This window comes from Salvelinus fontinalis, chromosome 23 (genome assembly GCF_029448725.1).
Source record: "Salvelinus fontinalis isolate EN_2023a chromosome 23, ASM2944872v1, whole genome shotgun sequence".
In the NCBI taxonomy this organism is placed as follows: domain Eukaryota; kingdom Metazoa; phylum Chordata; class Actinopteri; order Salmoniformes; family Salmonidae; genus Salvelinus; species Salvelinus fontinalis.
In genome coordinates, this window is record NC_074687.1 from 25,211,227 (window position 1) to 25,231,065 (window position 19,839).

Below are 19,839 nucleotides of genomic sequence, written 5' to 3' on the forward strand. Positions count from 1 at the left end.
TACACCGTGCTGTTCATTATACATTTTGTTACACCGTGCTGTTCGTTATACATTCTGTTACACCGTGCTGTTCGTTATACATTCTGTTACACCGTGCTGTTCATTATACATTCTGTTACACCGTGCTGTTCATTACATTCTGTTACACCGTGCTGTTCGTTATACATTCTGTTACACCGTGCTGTTTATTATACATTCTGTTACACCGTGCTGTTCGTTATACATTCTGTTACACCGTGCTGTTCATTATACATTCTGTTACACCGTGCTGTTCGTTATACATTCTGTTACACCGTGCTGTTCGTTATACATTCTGTTACACCGTGCTGTTTATTATACATTCTGTTACACCGTGCTGTTCGTTATACATTCTGTTACACCGTGCTGTTCATTACATTCTGTTACACCGTGCTGTTCATTACATTCTGTTACACCGTGCTGTTTATTATACATTCTGTTACACCGTGCTGTTCATTATACATTCTGTTACACCGTGCTGTTCATTATACATTCTGTTACACCATGCTGTTCATTACATTCTGTTACATCGTGCTGTTCATTATACATTCTGTTACACCGTGCTGTTCATTATACATTCTGTTACACCGTGCTGTTCATTATACATTTTGTTACACCGTGCTGTTCGTTATACATTCTGTTACACCGTGCTGTTCGTTATACATTCTGTTACACCGTGCTGTTCATTATACATTCTGTTACACCGTGCTGTTCGTTATACATTCTGTTGCATCGTGCTGTTCGTTATACATTCTGTTACACCGTGCTGTTCGTTATACATTCTGTTACACCGTGCTGTTCATTATACATTCTGTTACACCGTGCTGTTCATTATACATTCTGTTACACCGTGCTGTTCGTTATACATTCTGTTACACCGTGCTGTTCATTATACATTCTGTTACACCGTGCTGTTCATTACATTCTGTTACACCGCGCTGTTCGTTATACATTCTGTTACACCGTGCTGTTCATTACATTCTGTTACACCGTGCTGTTCATTACATTCTGTTACACCGTGCTGTTCATTATACATTCTATTACACCGTGCTGTTCGTTATACATTCTGTTACACCGTGCTGTTCATTATACATTCTGTTACACCGTGCTGTTCATTATACATTCTGTTACACCGTGCTGTTCATTATACATTCTGTTACACCGTGCTGTTCATTACATTCTGTTACACCGTGCTGTTCGTTATACATTCCGTTACACCGCGCTGTTCATTATACATTCTGTTACACCGTGCTGTTCATTATACATTCTGTTACACCGTGCTGTTCGTTATACATTCTGTTACACCGTGCTGTTCATTATACATTCTGTTACACCGTGCTGTTCATTATACATTCTGTTACAACGCGCTGTTCATTATACATTCTGTTACACCGCGCTGTTCATTATACATTCTGTTACACCGTGCTGTTCATTACATTCTGTTACACCGTGCTGTTCATTATACATTCTGTTACACCGTGCTGTTCGTTATACATTCTGTTACACCGTACTGTTCATTATACATTCTGTTACACCGTGCTGTTCATTACATTATGTTACACCGTGCTGTTCGTTATACATTCTGTTACACCGTGCTGTTCATTATACATTCTGTTACACCGTGCTGTTCGTTATACATTCTGTTACACCGTGCTGTTCGTTATACATTCTGTTACACCGTGCTGTTCATTACATTCTGTTACACCGTGCTGTTCATTACATTCTGTTACACCGTGCTGTTCGTTATACATTCTGTTACACCGTGCTGTTCGTTACACATTCTGTTACACCGTGCTGTTCGTTACACATTCTGTTACACCGTGCTGTTCGTTATACATTCTGTTACACCGTGCTGTTCGTTACACATTCTGTTACACCGTGCTGTTCGTTATACATTCTGTTACACCGTGCTGTTCGTTACACATTCTGTTACACCGTGCTGTTCGTTACACATTCTGTTACACCGTGCTGTTCGTTATACATTCTGTTACACCGTGCTGTTCGTTACACATTCTGTTACACCGTGCTGTTCGTTATACATTCTGTTACACCGTGCTGTTCATTACATTCTGTTACACCGTGCTGTTCGTTATACATCCTGTTACACCGTGCTGTTCGTTATACATTCTGTTACACCGTGCTGTTCATTATACATTCTGTTACACCGTGCTGTTCATTATACATTCTGTTACACCGTGCTGTTCATTACATTCTGTTACATCGTGCTGTTCATTATACATTCTGTTACACCGTGCTGTTCATTATACATTCTGTTACACCGTGCTGTTCATTACATTCTGTTACACCGTGCTGTTCATTATACATTCTGTTACACCGTGCTGTTCATTATACATTCTGTTACACCGTGCTGTTCATTACATTCTGTTACACCGTGCTGTTCTTTATACATTCTGTTACACCGTGCTGTTCGTTATACATTCTGTTACACCGTGCTGTTCGTTACACATTCTGTTACACCGTGCTGTTCGTTATACATTCTGTTACACCGTGCTGTTCGTTACACATTCTGTTACACTGTGCTGTTCGTTACACATTCTGTTACATCGTGCTGTTCGTTATACATTCTGTTACACCGTGCTGTTCGTTACACATTCTGTTACACCGTGCTATTCGTTATACATTCTGTTACACCGTGCTGTTCGTTATACATTCTGTTACACCGTGCTGTTCTTTGTACATTCTGTTACACCGTGCTGTTCATTATACATTCTGTTACACCGTGCTGTTCATTACATTCTGTTACACCGTGCTGTTCGTTATACATTCTGTTACACCGTGCTGTTCATTATACATTCTGTTACACCGTGCTGTTCATTATACATTCTGTTACACCATGCTGTTCATTACATTCTGTTACATCGTGCTGTTCATTATACATTCTGTTACACCGTGCTGTTCATTATACATTCTGTTACACCGTGCTGTTCATTATACATTTTGTTACATCGTGCTGTTCATTATACATTCTGTTACACCGTGCTGTTCATTATACATTCTGTTACACCGTGCTGTTCATTATACATTCTGTTACACCGTGCTGTTCATTATACATTTTGTTACACCGTGCTGTTCGTTATACATTCTGTTACACCGTGCTGTTCGTTATACATTCTGTTACACCGTGCTGTTCATTATACATTCTGTTACACCGTGCTGTTCATTATACATTCTGTTACACCGTGCTGTTCATTATACATTCTGTTACACCGTGCTGTTCATTATACATTCTGTTACACCGTGCTGTTCGTTATACATTCTGTTACACCGTGCTGTTTGTTATACATTCTGTTACACCGTGCTGTTCATTATACATTCTGTTACACCGTGCTGTTCGTTATACATTCTGTTACACCGTGCTGTTCATTATACATTCTGTTACACCGTGCTGTTCATTACATTCTGTTACACCGTGCTGTTCGTTATACATTCTGTTACACCGTGCTGTTCGTTATACATTCTGTTACACCGTGCTGTTCGTTCTACATTCTGTTACACCGTGCTGTTCGTTATACATTCTGTTGCATCGTGCTGTTCATTATACATTCTGTTACACCGTGCTGTTCGTTATACATTCTGTTACACCGTGCTGTTCATTATACATTCTGTTACACCGTGCTGTTCCTTATACATTCTGTTACACCGTGCTGTTCGTTATACATTCTGTTACACCGTGCTGTTCATTATACATTCTGTTACACCGTGCTGTTCATTACATTCTGTTACACCGCGCTGTTCGTTATACATTCTGTTACACCGTGCTGTTCATTACATTCTGTTACACCGTGCTGTTCATTACATTCTGTTACACCGTGCTGTTCATTATACATTCTGTTACACCGTGCTGTTCGTTATACATTCTGTTACACCGTGCTGTTCATTATACATTCTGTTACACCGTGCTGTTCATTATACATTCTGTTACACCGTGCTGTTCATTATACATTCTGTTACACCGTGCTGTTCATTACATTCTGTTACACCGTGCTGTTCGTTATACATTCTGTTACACCGCGCTGTTCATTATACCTTCTGTTACACCGTGCTGTTCATTATACATTCTGTTACACCGTGCTGTTCGTTATACATTCTGTTACACCGTGCTGTTCATTATACATTCTGTTACACCGTGCTGTTCATTATACATTCTGTTACAATGCGCTGTTCATTATACATTCTGTTACACCGTGCTGTTCGTTATACATTCTGTTACACCGTGCTGTTCGTTATACATTCTGTTACACCGTGCTGTTCGTTATACATTCTGTTGCACCGTGCTGTTCGTTATACATTCTGTTACACCGTGCTGTTCATTACATTATGTTACACCGTGCTGTTCGTTACACATTCTTTTACACCGTGCTGTTCATTATACATTCTGTTACACCGTGCTGTTCGTTATACATTCTGTTACACCGTGCTGTTCATTATACATTCTGTTACACCGTGCTGTTCATTACATTCTGTTACACCGCGCTGTTCGTTATACATTCTGTTACACCGTGCTGTTCATTATACATTCTGTTACACCGTGCTGTTCGTTATACATCCCGTTACACCGTGCTGTTCGTTATACATTCTGTTACACCGTGCTGTTCATTATACATTCTGTTACACCGTGCTGTTCATTATACATTCTGTTACACCGTGCTGTTCATTATACATTCTGTTACACCGTGCTGTTCGTTATACATACTGTTACACCGTGCTGTTCATTATACATTCTGTTACACCGTGCTGTTCATTATACATTCTGTTACACCGTGCTGTTCGTTATACATTCTGTTACACCGTGCTGTTCGTTATACATTCTGTTACACCGTGCTGTTTATTATACATTCTGTTACACCGTGCTGTTCGTTATACATTCTGTTACACCGTGCTGTTCATTACATTCTGTTACACCGTGCTGTTCATTACATTCTGTTACACCGTGCTGTTTATTATACATTCTGTTACACCGTGCTGTTCATTATACATTCTGTTACACCGTGCTGTTCATTATACATTCTGTTACACCATGCTGTTCATTACATTCTGTTACATCGTGCTGTTCATTATACATTCTGTTACACCGTGCTGTTCATTATACATTCTGTTACACCGTGCTGTTCATTATACATTTTGTTACACCGTGCTGTTCGTTATACATTCTGTTACACCGTGCTGTTCGTTATACATTCTGTTACACCGTGCTGTTCATTATACATTCTGTTACACCGTGCTGTTCGTTATACATTCTGTTGCATCGTGCTGTTCGTTATACATTCTGTTACACCGTGCTGTTCGTTATACATTCTGTTACACCGTGCTGTTCATTATACATTCTGTTACACCGTGCTGTTCATTATACATTCTGTTACACCGTGCTGTTCGTTATACATTCTGTTACACCGTGCTGTTCATTATACATTCTGTTACACCGTGCTGTTCATTACATTCTGTTACACCGCGCTGTTCGTTATACATTCTGTTACACCGTGCTGTTCATTACATTCTGTTACACCGTGCTGTTCATTACATTCTGTTACACCGTGCTGTTCATTATACATTCTATTACACCGTGCTGTTCGTTATACATTCTGTTACACCGTGCTGTTCATTATACATTCTGTTACACCGTGCTGTTCATTATACATTCTGTTACACCGTGCTGTTCATTATACATTCTGTTACACCGTGCTGTTCATTACATTCTGTTACACCGTGCTGTTCGTTATACATTCCGTTACACCGCGCTGTTCATTATACATTCTGTTACACCGTGCTGTTCATTATACATTCTGTTACACCGTGCTGTTCGTTATACATTCTGTTACACCGTGCTGTTCATTATACATTCTGTTACACCGTGCTGTTCATTATACATTCTGTTACAACGCGCTGTTCATTATACATTCTGTTACACCGCGCTGTTCATTATACATTCTGTTACACCGTGCTGTTCATTACATTCTGTTACACCGTGCTGTTCATTATACATTCTGTTACACCGTGCTGTTCGTTATACATTCTGTTACACCGTACTGTTCATTATACATTCTGTTACACCGTGCTGTTCATTACATTATGTTACACCGTGCTGTTCGTTATACATTCTGTTACACCGTGCTGTTCATTATACATTCTGTTACACCGTGCTGTTCGTTATACATTCTGTTACACCGTGCTGTTCGTTATACATTCTGTTACACCGTGCTGTTCATTACATTCTGTTACACCGTGCTGTTCATTACATTCTGTTACACCGTGCTGTTCGTTATACATTCTGTTACACCGTGCTGTTCGTTACACATTCTGTTACACCGTGCTGTTCGTTACACATTCTGTTACACCGTGCTGTTCGTTATACATTCTGTTACACCGTGCTGTTCGTTACACATTCTGTTACACCGTGCTGTTCGTTATACATTCTGTTACACCGTGCTGTTCGTTACACATTCTGTTACACCGTGCTGTTCGTTACACATTCTGTTACACCGTGCTGTTCGTTATACATTCTGTTACACCGTGCTGTTCGTTACACATTCTGTTACACCGTGCTGTTCGTTATACATTCTGTTACACCGTGCTGTTCATTACATTCTGTTACACCGTGCTGTTCGTTATACATCCTGTTACACCGTGCTGTTCGTTATACATTCTGTTACACCGTGCTGTTCATTATACATTCTGTTACACCGTGCTGTTCATTATACATTCTGTTACACCGTGCTGTTCATTACATTCTGTTACATCGTGCTGTTCATTATACATTCTGTTACACCGTGCTGTTCATTATACATTCTGTTACACCGTGCTGTTCATTACATTCTGTTACACCGTGCTGTTCATTATACATTCTGTTACACCGTGCTGTTCATTATACATTCTGTTACACCGTGCTGTTCATTACATTCTGTTACACCGTGCTGTTCTTTATACATTCTGTTACACCGTGCTGTTCGTTATACATTCTGTTACACCGTGCTGTTCGTTACACATTCTGTTACACCGTGCTGTTCGTTATACATTCTGTTACACCGTGCTGTTCGTTACACATTCTGTTACACTGTGCTGTTCGTTACACATTCTGTTACATCGTGCTGTTCGTTATACATTCTGTTACACCGTGCTGTTCGTTACACATTCTGTTACACCGTGCTATTCGTTATACATTCTGTTACACCGTGCTGTTCGTTATACATTCTGTTACACCGTGCTGTTCTTTGTACATTCTGTTACACCGTGCTGTTCATTATACATTCTGTTACACCGTGCTGTTCATTACATTCTGTTACACCGTGCTGTTCGTTATACATTCTGTTACACCGTGCTGTTCATTATACATTCTGTTACACCGTGCTGTTCATTATACATTCTGTTACACCATGCTGTTCATTACATTCTGTTACATCGTGCTGTTCATTATACATTCTGTTACACCGTGCTGTTCATTATACATTCTGTTACACCGTGCTGTTCATTATACATTTTGTTACATCGTGCTGTTCATTATACATTCTGTTACACCGTGCTGTTCATTATACATTCTGTTACACCGTGCTGTTCATTATACATTCTGTTACACCGTGCTGTTCATTATACATTTTGTTACACCGTGCTGTTCGTTATACATTCTGTTACACCGTGCTGTTCGTTATACATTCTGTTACACCGTGCTGTTCATTATACATTCTGTTACACCGTGCTGTTCATTATACATTCTGTTACACCGTGCTGTTCATTATACATTCTGTTACACCGTGCTGTTCATTATACATTCTGTTACACCGTGCTGTTCGTTATACATTCTGTTACACCGTGCTGTTTGTTATACATTCTGTTACACCGTGCTGTTCATTATACATTCTGTTACACCGTGCTGTTCGTTATACATTCTGTTACACCGTGCTGTTCATTATACATTCTGTTACACCGTGCTGTTCATTACATTCTGTTACACCGTGCTGTTCGTTATACATTCTGTTACACCGTGCTGTTCGTTATACATTCTGTTACACCGTGCTGTTCGTTCTACATTCTGTTACACCGTGCTGTTCGTTATACATTCTGTTGCATCGTGCTGTTCATTATACATTCTGTTACACCGTGCTGTTCGTTATACATTCTGTTACACCGTGCTGTTCATTATACATTCTGTTACACCGTGCTGTTCCTTATACATTCTGTTACACCGTGCTGTTCGTTATACATTCTGTTACACCGTGCTGTTCATTATACATTCTGTTACACCGTGCTGTTCATTACATTCTGTTACACCGCGCTGTTCGTTATACATTCTGTTACACCGTGCTGTTCATTACATTCTGTTACACCGTGCTGTTCATTACATTCTGTTACACCGTGCTGTTCATTATACATTCTGTTACACCGTGCTGTTCGTTATACATTCTGTTACACCGTGCTGTTCATTATACATTCTGTTACACCGTGCTGTTCATTATACATTCTGTTACACCGTGCTGTTCATTATACATTCTGTTACACCGTGCTGTTCATTACATTCTGTTACACCGTGCTGTTCGTTATACATTCTGTTACACCGTGCTGTTCATTATACATTCTGTTACACCGTGCTGTTCATTATACATTCTGTTACAATGCGCTGTTCATTATACATTCTGTTACACCGTGCTGTTCGTTATACATTCTGTTACACCGTGCTGTTCGTTATACATTCTGTTACACCGTGCTGTTCGTTATACATTCTGTTGCACCGTGCTGTTCGTTATACATTCTATTACACCGTGCTGTTCATTACATTATGTTACACCGTGCTGTTCGTTACACATTCTTTTACACCGTGCTGTTCATTATACATTCTGTTACACCGTGCTGTTCGTTATACATTCTGTTACACCGTGCTGTTCATTATACATTCTGTTACACCGTGCTGTTCATTACATTCTGTTACACCGCGCTGTTCGTTATACATTCTGTTACACCGTGCTGTTCATTATACATTCTGTTACACCGTGCTGTTCGTTATACATCCCGTTACACCGTGCTGTTCGTTATACATTCTGTTACACCGTGCTGTTCATTATACATTCTGTTACACCGTGCTGTTCATTATACATTCTGTTACACCGTGCTGTTCATTATACATTCTGTTACACCGTGCTGTTCGTTATACATACTGTTACACCGTGCTGTTCATTATACATTCTGTTACACCGTGTGGTTCATTATACATTCTGTTACACCGTGCTGTTCGTTATACATTCTGTTACACCGTGCTGTTCATTATACATTCTGTTACACCGTGCTGTTCATTATACATTCTGTTACACCGTGCTGTTCATTACATTCTGTTACACCGTGCTGTTCGTTATACATTCTGTTTCACCGTGCTGTTCATTATACATTCTGTTACACCGTGCTGTTCATTATACATTCTGTTACACCGTGCTGTTCGTTATACATTCTGTTACACCGTGCTGTTCGTTATACATTCTGTTACACCGCGCTGTTCATTATACATTCTGTTACACCGCGCTGTTCATTATACATTCTGTTACACCGTGCTGTTCATTATACATTCTGTTACACCGTGCTGTTCGTTACATTCTGTTACACCGTGCTGTTCATTATACATTCTGTTACACCGTGCTGTTCGTTATACATTCTGTTACACCGTGCTGTTCATTATACATTCTGTTACACGCGCTGTTCATTATACATTCTGTTACACCGCGCTGTTCATTACACATTCTGTTACATCGCGCTGTTCATTATACATTCTGTTACACCGTGCTGTTCGTTATACATTCTGTTACACCGTGCTGTTCATTATACATTCTGTTACACCGTGCTGTTCATTATACATTCTGTTACACCGTGCTGTTCATTATACATTCTGTTACACCGTGCTGTTCATTATACATTCTGTTACACCGTGCTGTTCGTTATACATTCTGTTACACCGTGCTGTTCGTTACATTCTGTTACACCGTGCTGTTCATTATACATTCTGTTACACCGTGCTGTTCGTTACATTCTGTTAAACCGTGCTGTTCATTAGACATTCTGTTACACCGTGCTGTTCATTATACATTCTGTTACACCGTGCTGTTCGTTACATTCTGTTACACCGTGCTGTTCGTTATACATTCTGTTACACCGTGTTGTTCGTTATACATTCTGTTACACCGTGCTGTTCATTATACATTCTGTTACACCGTGCTGTTCATTATACATTCTGTTACACCATGCTGTTCATTATACATTCTTTTACACCGTGCTGTTCATTATACATTCTGTTACACCGCGCTGTTCATTATACATTCTGTTACACCGTGCTGTTCATTATACATTATGTTACACCGTGCTGTTCATTATACATTCTGTTACAACGCGCTGTTCATTATACATTCTGTTACACTGTGCTGTTCATTATACATTCTGTTACACCGTGCTGTTCGTTATACATTCTGTTACACCGTGCTGTTCATTATACATTCTGTTACACCATGCTGTTCGTTATACATTCTGTTACACCGTGCTGTTCATTATACATTCTGTTACACCGTGCTGTTCGTTATACATTCTGTTACACCGTGCTGTTCATTATACATTCTGTTACACCGTGCTGTTCGTTATACATTCTGTTACACCGTGCTGTTCATTATACATTCTGTTACACCGTGCTGTTCATTGCATTCTGTTACACCGCGCTGTTCGTTATACATTCTGTTACACCGTGCTGTTCATTACATTCTGTTACACCGTGCTGTTCATTACATTCTGTTACACCGTGCTGTTCATTATACATTCTGTTACACCGTGCTGTTCGTTATACATTCTGTTACACCGTGCTGTTCTTTATACATTCTGTTACACCGTGCTGTTCGTTACATTCTGTTACACCGTGCTGTTCGTTACATTCTGTTACACCGTGCTGTTCATTAGACATTCTGTTACACCGTGCTGTTCATTATAAATTCTGTTACACCGTGCTGTTCGTTATACATTCTGTTACACCGTGCTGTTCATTATACATTCTGTTACACCGTGCTGTTCATTATACATTCTGTTACACCGTGCTGTTCATTATACATTCTGTTACACCGTGCTGTTCATTATACATTCTGTTACACCGTGCTGTTTGTTATACATTCTGTTACACCGTGCTGTTCATTATACATTCTGTTACACCGTGCTGTTCATTATACATTCTGTTACACCGCGCTGTTCATTATACATTCTGTTACACCGTGCTGTTCATTATACATTCTGTTACACCGTGCTGTTCGTTATACATTCTGTTACACCGTGCTGTTCGTTATACATTCTGTTACACCGTGCTGTTCATTATACATTCTGTTACACCGTGCTGTTCATTATACATTCTGTTACACCGTGCTGTTCGTTATACATTCTGTTACACCGTGCTGTTCGTTACATTCTGTTACACCGTGCTGTTCATTATACATAATGTTACACCGTGCTGTTCATTACATTCTGTTACACCGTGCTGTTCGTTATACATTCTGTTACACCGTGCTGTTCATTACATTCTGTTACACCGTGCTGTTCGTTATACGTTCTGTTACACCGTACTGTTCGTTATACATTCTGTTACACCGTGCTGTTCATTATACATTCTGTTACACCGTGCTGTTCGTTACATTCTGTTACACCGTGCTGTTCGTTATACATTCTGTTACACCGTGCTGTTCATTTTACATTCTGTTACACCGTGCTGTTCGTTATACATTCTGTTACACCGTGCTGTTCATTATACATTCTGTTACACCGTGCTGTTCATTATACATTCTGTTACACCGTGCTGTTCGTTATACATTCTGTTACACCGTGCTGTTCGTTATACATTCTGTTACACCGTGCTGTTCGTTATACATTCTGTTACACCGTGCTGTTCGTTATACATTCTGTTACACCGTGCTGTTCATTATACATTCTGTTACACCGTGCTGTTCATAATACATTCTGTTACACCGTGCTGTTCGTTATACATTCTGTTACACCGTGCTGTTCGTTATACATTCTGTTACACCGTGCTGTTCGTTATACATTCTGTTACACCGTGCTGTTCGTTATACATTCTGTTACACCGTGCTGTTCGTTATACATTCTGTTACACCGTGCTGTTCGTTATACATTCTGTTACACCGTGCTGTTCGTTATACATTCTGTTACACCGTGCTGTTCGTTATACATTCTGTTACACCGTGCTGTTCATTATACATTCTGTTACACCGTGCTGTTCGTTATACATTCTGTTACACCGTGCTGTTTGTTTTACATTCTGTTACACCGTGCTGTTCATTATACATTCTGTTACACCGTGCTGTTCGTTATACATTCTGTTACACCGTGCTGTTCATTATACATTCTGTTACACCGTGCTGTTTATTATACATTCTGTTACACCGTGCTGTTCGTTCTACATTCTGTTACACCGTGCTGTTCATTATACATTCTGTTACACCAGGCTGTTCGTTATACATTCTGTTACACCGTGCTGTTCATTATACATTCTGTTACACCGTGCTGTTCGTTATACATTCTGTTACACCGTGCTGTTCGTTATACATTCTGTTACACCGTGCTGTTCGTTATACATTCTGTTACACCGTGCTGTTCGTTATACATTCTGTTACACCGTGCTGTTCGTTACATTCTGTTACACCGTGCTGTTCGTTATACATTCTGTTACACCGTGTTGTTCGTTCTACATTCTGTTACACCGTGCTGTTCGTTATACATTCTGTTACACCGTGCTGTTCATTATACATTCTGTTACACCGTGCTGTTCGTTATACATTCTGTTACACCGTGCTGTTCATTATACATTCTGTTACACCGTGCTGTTCATTATACATTCTGTTACACCGTGCTGTTCGTTATACATTCTGTTTCACCGTGCTGTTCGTTACATTCTGTTACACCGTGCTGTTCGTTTTACATTCTGTTACACCGTGCTGTTCGTTCTACATTCTGTTACACCGTGCTGTTCATTATACATTCTGTTACACCAGGCTGTTCGTTATACATTCTGTTACACCGTGCTGTTCATTATACATTCTGTTACACCAGGCTGTTCGTTATACATTCTGTTACACCGTGCTGTTCATTATACATTCTGTTACACCGTGCTGTTCGTTATACATTCTGTTACACCGTGCTGTTCATTATACATTCTGTTACACCGTGCTGTTCATTATACATTCTGTTACACCGTGCTGTTCGTTATACATTCTGTTACACTGTGCTGTTCGTTATACATTCTGTTACACCGTGCTGTTCGTTATACATTCTGTTACACCGTGCTGTTCATTATACATTCTGTTACACCGTGCTGTTCATTATACATTCTGTTACACCGTGCTGTTCGTTATACATTCTGTTTCACCGTGCTGTTCGTTACATTCTGTTACACCGTGCTGTTCGTTTTACATTCTGTTACACCGTGCTGTTCGTTCTACATTCTGTTACACCGTGCTGTTCATTATACATTCTGTTACACCAGGCTGTTCGTTATACATTCTGTTACACCGTGCTGTTCATTATACATTCTGTTACACCAGGCTGTTCGTTATACATTCTGTTACACCGTGCTGTTCATTATACATTCTGTTACACCGTGCTGTTCGTTATACATTCTGTTACACCGTGCTGTTCATTATACATTCTGTTACACCGTGCTGTTCATTATACATTCTGTTACACCGTGCTGTTCGTTATACATTCTGTTTCACCGTGCTGTTCGTTACATTCTGTTACACCGTGCTGTTCGTTATACATTCTGTTACACCGTGTTGTTCGTTATACATTCTGTTACACCGTGCTGTTCATTATACATTCTGTTACACCGTGCTGTTCATTATACATTCTGTTACACCGTGCTGTTCATTATACATTCTGTTACACCGTGCTGTTCATTATACATTCTGTTACACCGTGCTGTTCGTTATTCATTCTGTTACACCGTGCTGTTCATTATACATTCTGTTACACCGTGCTGTTCATTATACATTCTGTTACACCGTGCTGTTCATTATACATTCTGTTACACCGTGCTGTTCATTACATTCTGTTACACCGTGCTGTTCGTTATACATTCTGTTACACCGTGCTGTTCATTATACATTCTGTTACACCGTGCTGTTCATTATACATTCTGTTACACCGTGCTGTTCGTTATACATTCTGTTACACCGTGCTGTTCATTATACATTCTGTTACACCGCGCTGTTCATTATACATTCTGTTACACCGTGCTGTTCGTTATACATTCTGTTACACCGTGCTGTTCATTATACATTCTGTTACACCGTGCTGTTCATTATACATTCTGTTACACCGTGCTGTTCGTTATACATTCTGTTACACCGTGCTGTTCGTTATACATTCTGTTACACCGTGCTGTTCATTATACATTCTGTTACACCGTGCTGTTCGTTATACATTCTGTTACACCGTGCTGTTCGTTATACATTCTGTTACACCGTGCTGTTCATTATACATTCTGTTACACCGTGCTGTTCATTATACATTCTGTTACACCGTGCTGTTCATTATACATTCTGTTACACCGTGCTGTTCATTATACATTCTGAACAGTGGTGTATAGAGCTGAAAAGGTTCCTGAAGGACCAAATTCTGTTTTCACCGAATGTAATCAAAGAGGACTCGTCTTAGCGTAGAAACAAAAGTGGATCTTTGGAAACTGGTCGATACCTTATGCTTTACGTATAATTTACGGAAAAAGTAGGAAATTATAAGTCGAGCTTTAGGACCTTGAATGAGTGAATGTACCTTGGCTTTCTCATCCAAAATCGTAACCGAACAACATTACTTGACTACTGACAACCACTGTTACATTTTGTTTGGCTGTAATTGGTCAGTTGTATAATTTGAGGGTAACAGGTCAGGAGTGTTTAGTGTTGAGTGATTGACTTAGTCCCAAATGAAACCCTCTTCCATGTATGTACTGTGGATCTGTAACGGCAGTCTAAGTCGTCCTCCTCCTCAGACGAGGAGAGGCGAGAAGGATCTGAGGACCAATGTGCAGCGTGGTAATTTTCCATTATTTAATTAACACAAAACAAGACACTATACAAAATGACAAAACAAACTAACCGTCACAGTCCTATCTGGTGCAGACAAAACACAAAGACAGGAAACAACCACCCACAAATCCCCAACACAAAACAAGCCACCTATATATGATTCTCAATCAGGGACAACGATTGACAGCTGCCTCTGATTGAGAACCATATTAGGCTGGACACAGAAACAGACTAACTAGACACACAACATAGAAGTCCCACCCAGCTCACGTCCTGACCAACACTAAACAAGCGAAACACATAAGAACTCTGGTCAGGACGTTACAGGATCATATTGACTTGGCCCCATAGGACTCTTTTCAAATGTAGTACACACTAAAATAGGGTTCCATTTGGGACACATGCTGTACAATATTCACCCGTTTTAGTTCAGATAAATCTAAAATTTGAATAATAATATAATTTCAGACATGTTGCGTTTGTTTACTGTACAATCACTTACTTCATTCATTAAACATGAAAAGCGGTATAAAAGCGTAACTCTGAGGCGCTAGTGATTCTGGGATATTTAATCTCCCTAATGAATCTTTCCAATTAAAAGTTTAGAAGAAAACAACGCTATTTTTTTAATCAACCTGGAATATATTTCCTTCAGGGTGGATCTCAAATGGCACCCTATTCCCTATTTTTATAGTGCACTGCTTTTAACCAGGACCTATAGGGCTTTGGACAAAAGTACTGCAATATGTAGAGAATAGGGTCCACCTGAGACATCATTTCATATGGGAGCATCCTGACCTTTGACCACCTTCATCTCTTTATCTGTCGTCTCAGAAATTTTCTCTGGAAGGGACTTAGGGGTTGTGCGTTCCAAATGACACCCTATTCCCTATATAATGCACTACCCTATTCCCTATATAATGCACTACCCTATTCCCTATATAGTGCACTACCCTATTCCCTATATAGTGCACTACCCTATTCCCTATATAGTGCACTACCCTATTCCCTACATAGTACACTCGTTGTGACCAGAGCCCAATGGCATCCTATCCCCTATATGGTGCACTACATTTAACCAGGGCTTATAAGGCTCTGGTCAAAAAGTAGTGCACGATGGTGGGGAATGGGGTGCCGTTTGGAATGCAGAACGAGGCTGTGAGGCATTCATAGACATAGACAATTAATAATGTATGTTTCTCTCTCAGAGTGCAAATTGGAGGGTCATCATCACAAAGTCAGATTTAACATTTCTCTTGACATTTCCGAGACTATATTTGCTGAAACACAGTGCGGTCCACTAGTATAGTCTTCTGGATTCAGACGGAGTTGACACTGCTGGTAAATTATGAAAAAAGTGAATTGCGAGATCAATCGTTGTTTTTGATGAAGTGGACTATAGAGAGTTTTGACTGGAGATCAGGGTTGTCCAGACATACAGTGTCATACATGTCATGTTAAGATTTACAGTATCATACCTGTTAAAACATACAGTATCATACCTGGTAAGATATACAGTATGATACCTGTCACAAGCCGGCTCATAGCCTGTGACAACAATAAGGGGACACGAACAACAGATATAGGCCAATTTAAAAGTGTTCTTTATTATTAAACAAACTATTAACTTAAACTAAGAAACAGGAATGAGGTGTGGATGTATCATGATGTAAGGTGTATGTAAAGTGCATGGGTGCGTGAATCTGTGTGTGTGAACATGACTGAGTGAAAACTATGCAAAACTACAAACGAACAAACAAATCATGAGCATACCTGGAGGAGCAGAGAGAGAGAGAGAAGTGATTAGTAAGCAGTTTTATACCCTGAGCCCAGGTGACTCCAATCACTAACGACCCTTCTCTGCCTGCAGGAGGAACCGCCCCTGCACTGCAGAGGAGGAGCCGTGACATACCTGTCATGCTAATATATACAGTATCATACCTGTCATGTTAAGATATAAAATATCATACCTGTCAAGTTAAGATATCCAATAATATACCTTCTCCACCTCCTACCAATACAGTCCAATAGTATACCTTCTCCACCTCCTACCAATACAGTCCAATAGTATACCCTCTCCACCTCCTACCAATACAGTCCAATAGTATACCTGCTCCTACCAATACAGTCCAATAGTATACCTTCTGCTACAAATACAGTCCAATAGTATACATTCTACTACCAATACAGTCCAAAAGTATAACATCTCCTACCAATACAGTTCAATAGTATACCTTCTGCTATCAATACAGTCCAATAGTATACCTTCTCCTACCAATACAGTCCAATAGTATACCTTCTCGTACCAATACAGTCCAATATTATACCTTCTCCTACCAATACAGTCCAATAGTTTCCCTTCTCCTACCAATACGGTCCAATGGTATACCTCCTCCTACCAATACAGTCCAATAGTATACCCTCTCCTACCAATACAGTCCAATAGTATACCCTCTCCACCTCCTACCAATACAGTCCAATAGTATACCTGCTCCTACCAATACAGTCCAATAGTATACATTCTTCTACCAATACAGTCCAATAGTTTCCCTTCTCCTACCAATACAGTCCAATAGTATACCTTCACCTACCAATACCGTCCAATAGTATACCCTCTCCTACCAATACAGTCAAATAGTATACCCTCTCCACCTCCTACCAATACAGTCCAATAGTATTCATTCTCCTACCAATACAGTCCAATCTTATACCTTCTCCTACCAATACAGTCCAATAGTATACCTTCTCCTATCAATACAGTCCAATAGTATACCTTCTCCTACCAATACAGTCCAATAGTATACCTTCTCCTACCAATACAGTTCAATAGTCCAATCCCTCTCCACCTCCTACCAATACTAAGACATCGTAGACTGCAGAAAAACCTTTTTGTGGCTTCTCCTGGTGAGCATGTGCTATAAGCCTGTGTCCAGTAGAGAACATGTGTTATTATGTCCAGTAGAGAACATGTGTTATTATGTCCACTAGAGAACATGTTATTATGTCCAGTAGAGAACATGTGTTATTATGTCCAGTAGAGAACATGTGTTATTATGTCCAGTAGAGAACATGTGTTATTATGTCCAATAGAGAACATGTTATTATGTCCAGTAGAGAACATGTGTTATTATGTCCAGTAGAGAACATGTGTTATTATGTCCAGTAGAGAACATGTGTTATTATGTCCAGTAGAGAACATGTTATTATGTCCAGTAGAGAACATGTTATTATGTCCAGTAGAGAACATGTTATTATGTCCAGTAGAGAACATGTTATTATGTCCAGTAGAGAACATGTGTTATTATGTCCAATAGAGAACATGTTATTATGTCCAGTAGAGAACATGTGTTATTATGTCCAGTAGAGAACATGTGTTATTATGTCCAGTAGAGAACATGTTATTATGTCCAGTAGAGAACATGTGTTATTATGTCCAGTAGAGAACATGTTATTATGTCCAGTAGAGAACATGTTATTATGTCCAGCAGAGAACATGTTATTATGTCCAATAGAGAACATGTTATTATGTCCAGTAGAGAACATGTGTTATTATGTCCAGTAGAGAACATGTTATTATGTCCAGTAGAGAACATGTGTTATTATGTCCAGTAGAGAACATGTTATTATGTCCAGTAGAGAACATGTTATTATGTCCAGTAGAGAACATGTTATTATGTCCAGTAGAGAACATGTGTTATTATGTCCAGTAGAGAACATGTGTTATTATGTCCAGTAGAGAACATGTGTTATTATGTCCAGCAGAGAACATGTTATTATGTCCAGTAGAGAACATGTGTTATTATGTCCAGCAGAGAACATGTTATTATGTCCAATAGAGAACATGTTATTATGTCCAGTAGAGAACATGTGTTATTATGTCCAGTAGAGAACATGTTATTATGTCCAGTAGAGAACATGTGTTATTATGTCCAGTAGAGAACATGTTATTATGTCCAGTAGAGAACATGTTATTATGTCCAGTAGAGAACATGTTATTATGTCCAGTAGAGAACATGTTATTATGTCCAGCAGAGAACATGTTATTATGTCCAGTAGAGGACATGTGTTATTATGTCCAGTAGAGAACATGTTATTATGTCCAGTAGAGAACATGTGTTATTATGTCCAGTAGAGAACATGTTATTATGTCCAGTAGAGAACATGTGTTATTATGTCCAGTAGAGAACATGTTATTATGTCCAGTAGAGAACATGTTATTATGTCCAGTAGAGAACATGTTATTATGTCCAGTAGAGAACATGTTATTATGTCCAGTAGAGAACATGTTATTATGTCCAATAGAGAACATGTTATTATGTCCAATAGAGAACATGTTATTATGTCCAGTAGAGAACATGTTATTATGTCCAGTAGAGAACATGTGTTATTATGTCCAGTAGAGGACATGTTATTATGTCCAGTAGAGAACATGTTATTATGTCCAGTAGAGAACATGTGTTATTATGTCCAGTAGAGAACATGTTATTATGTCCAGTAGAGAACATGTTATTATGTCCAGTAGAGAACATGTGGTATTATGTCCAGTAGAGAACATGTGGTATTATGTCCAGTAGAGAACATGTGTTATTATGTCCAGTAGAGGACATGTTATTATGTCCAGTAGAGAACATGTTATTATGTCCAGTAGAGAACATGTGTTATTATGTCCAGTAGAGAACATGTGGTATTATGTCCAGTAGAGAACATGTGTTATTATGTCCAGTAGAGAACATGTGTTATTATGTCCAGTAGAGAACATGTG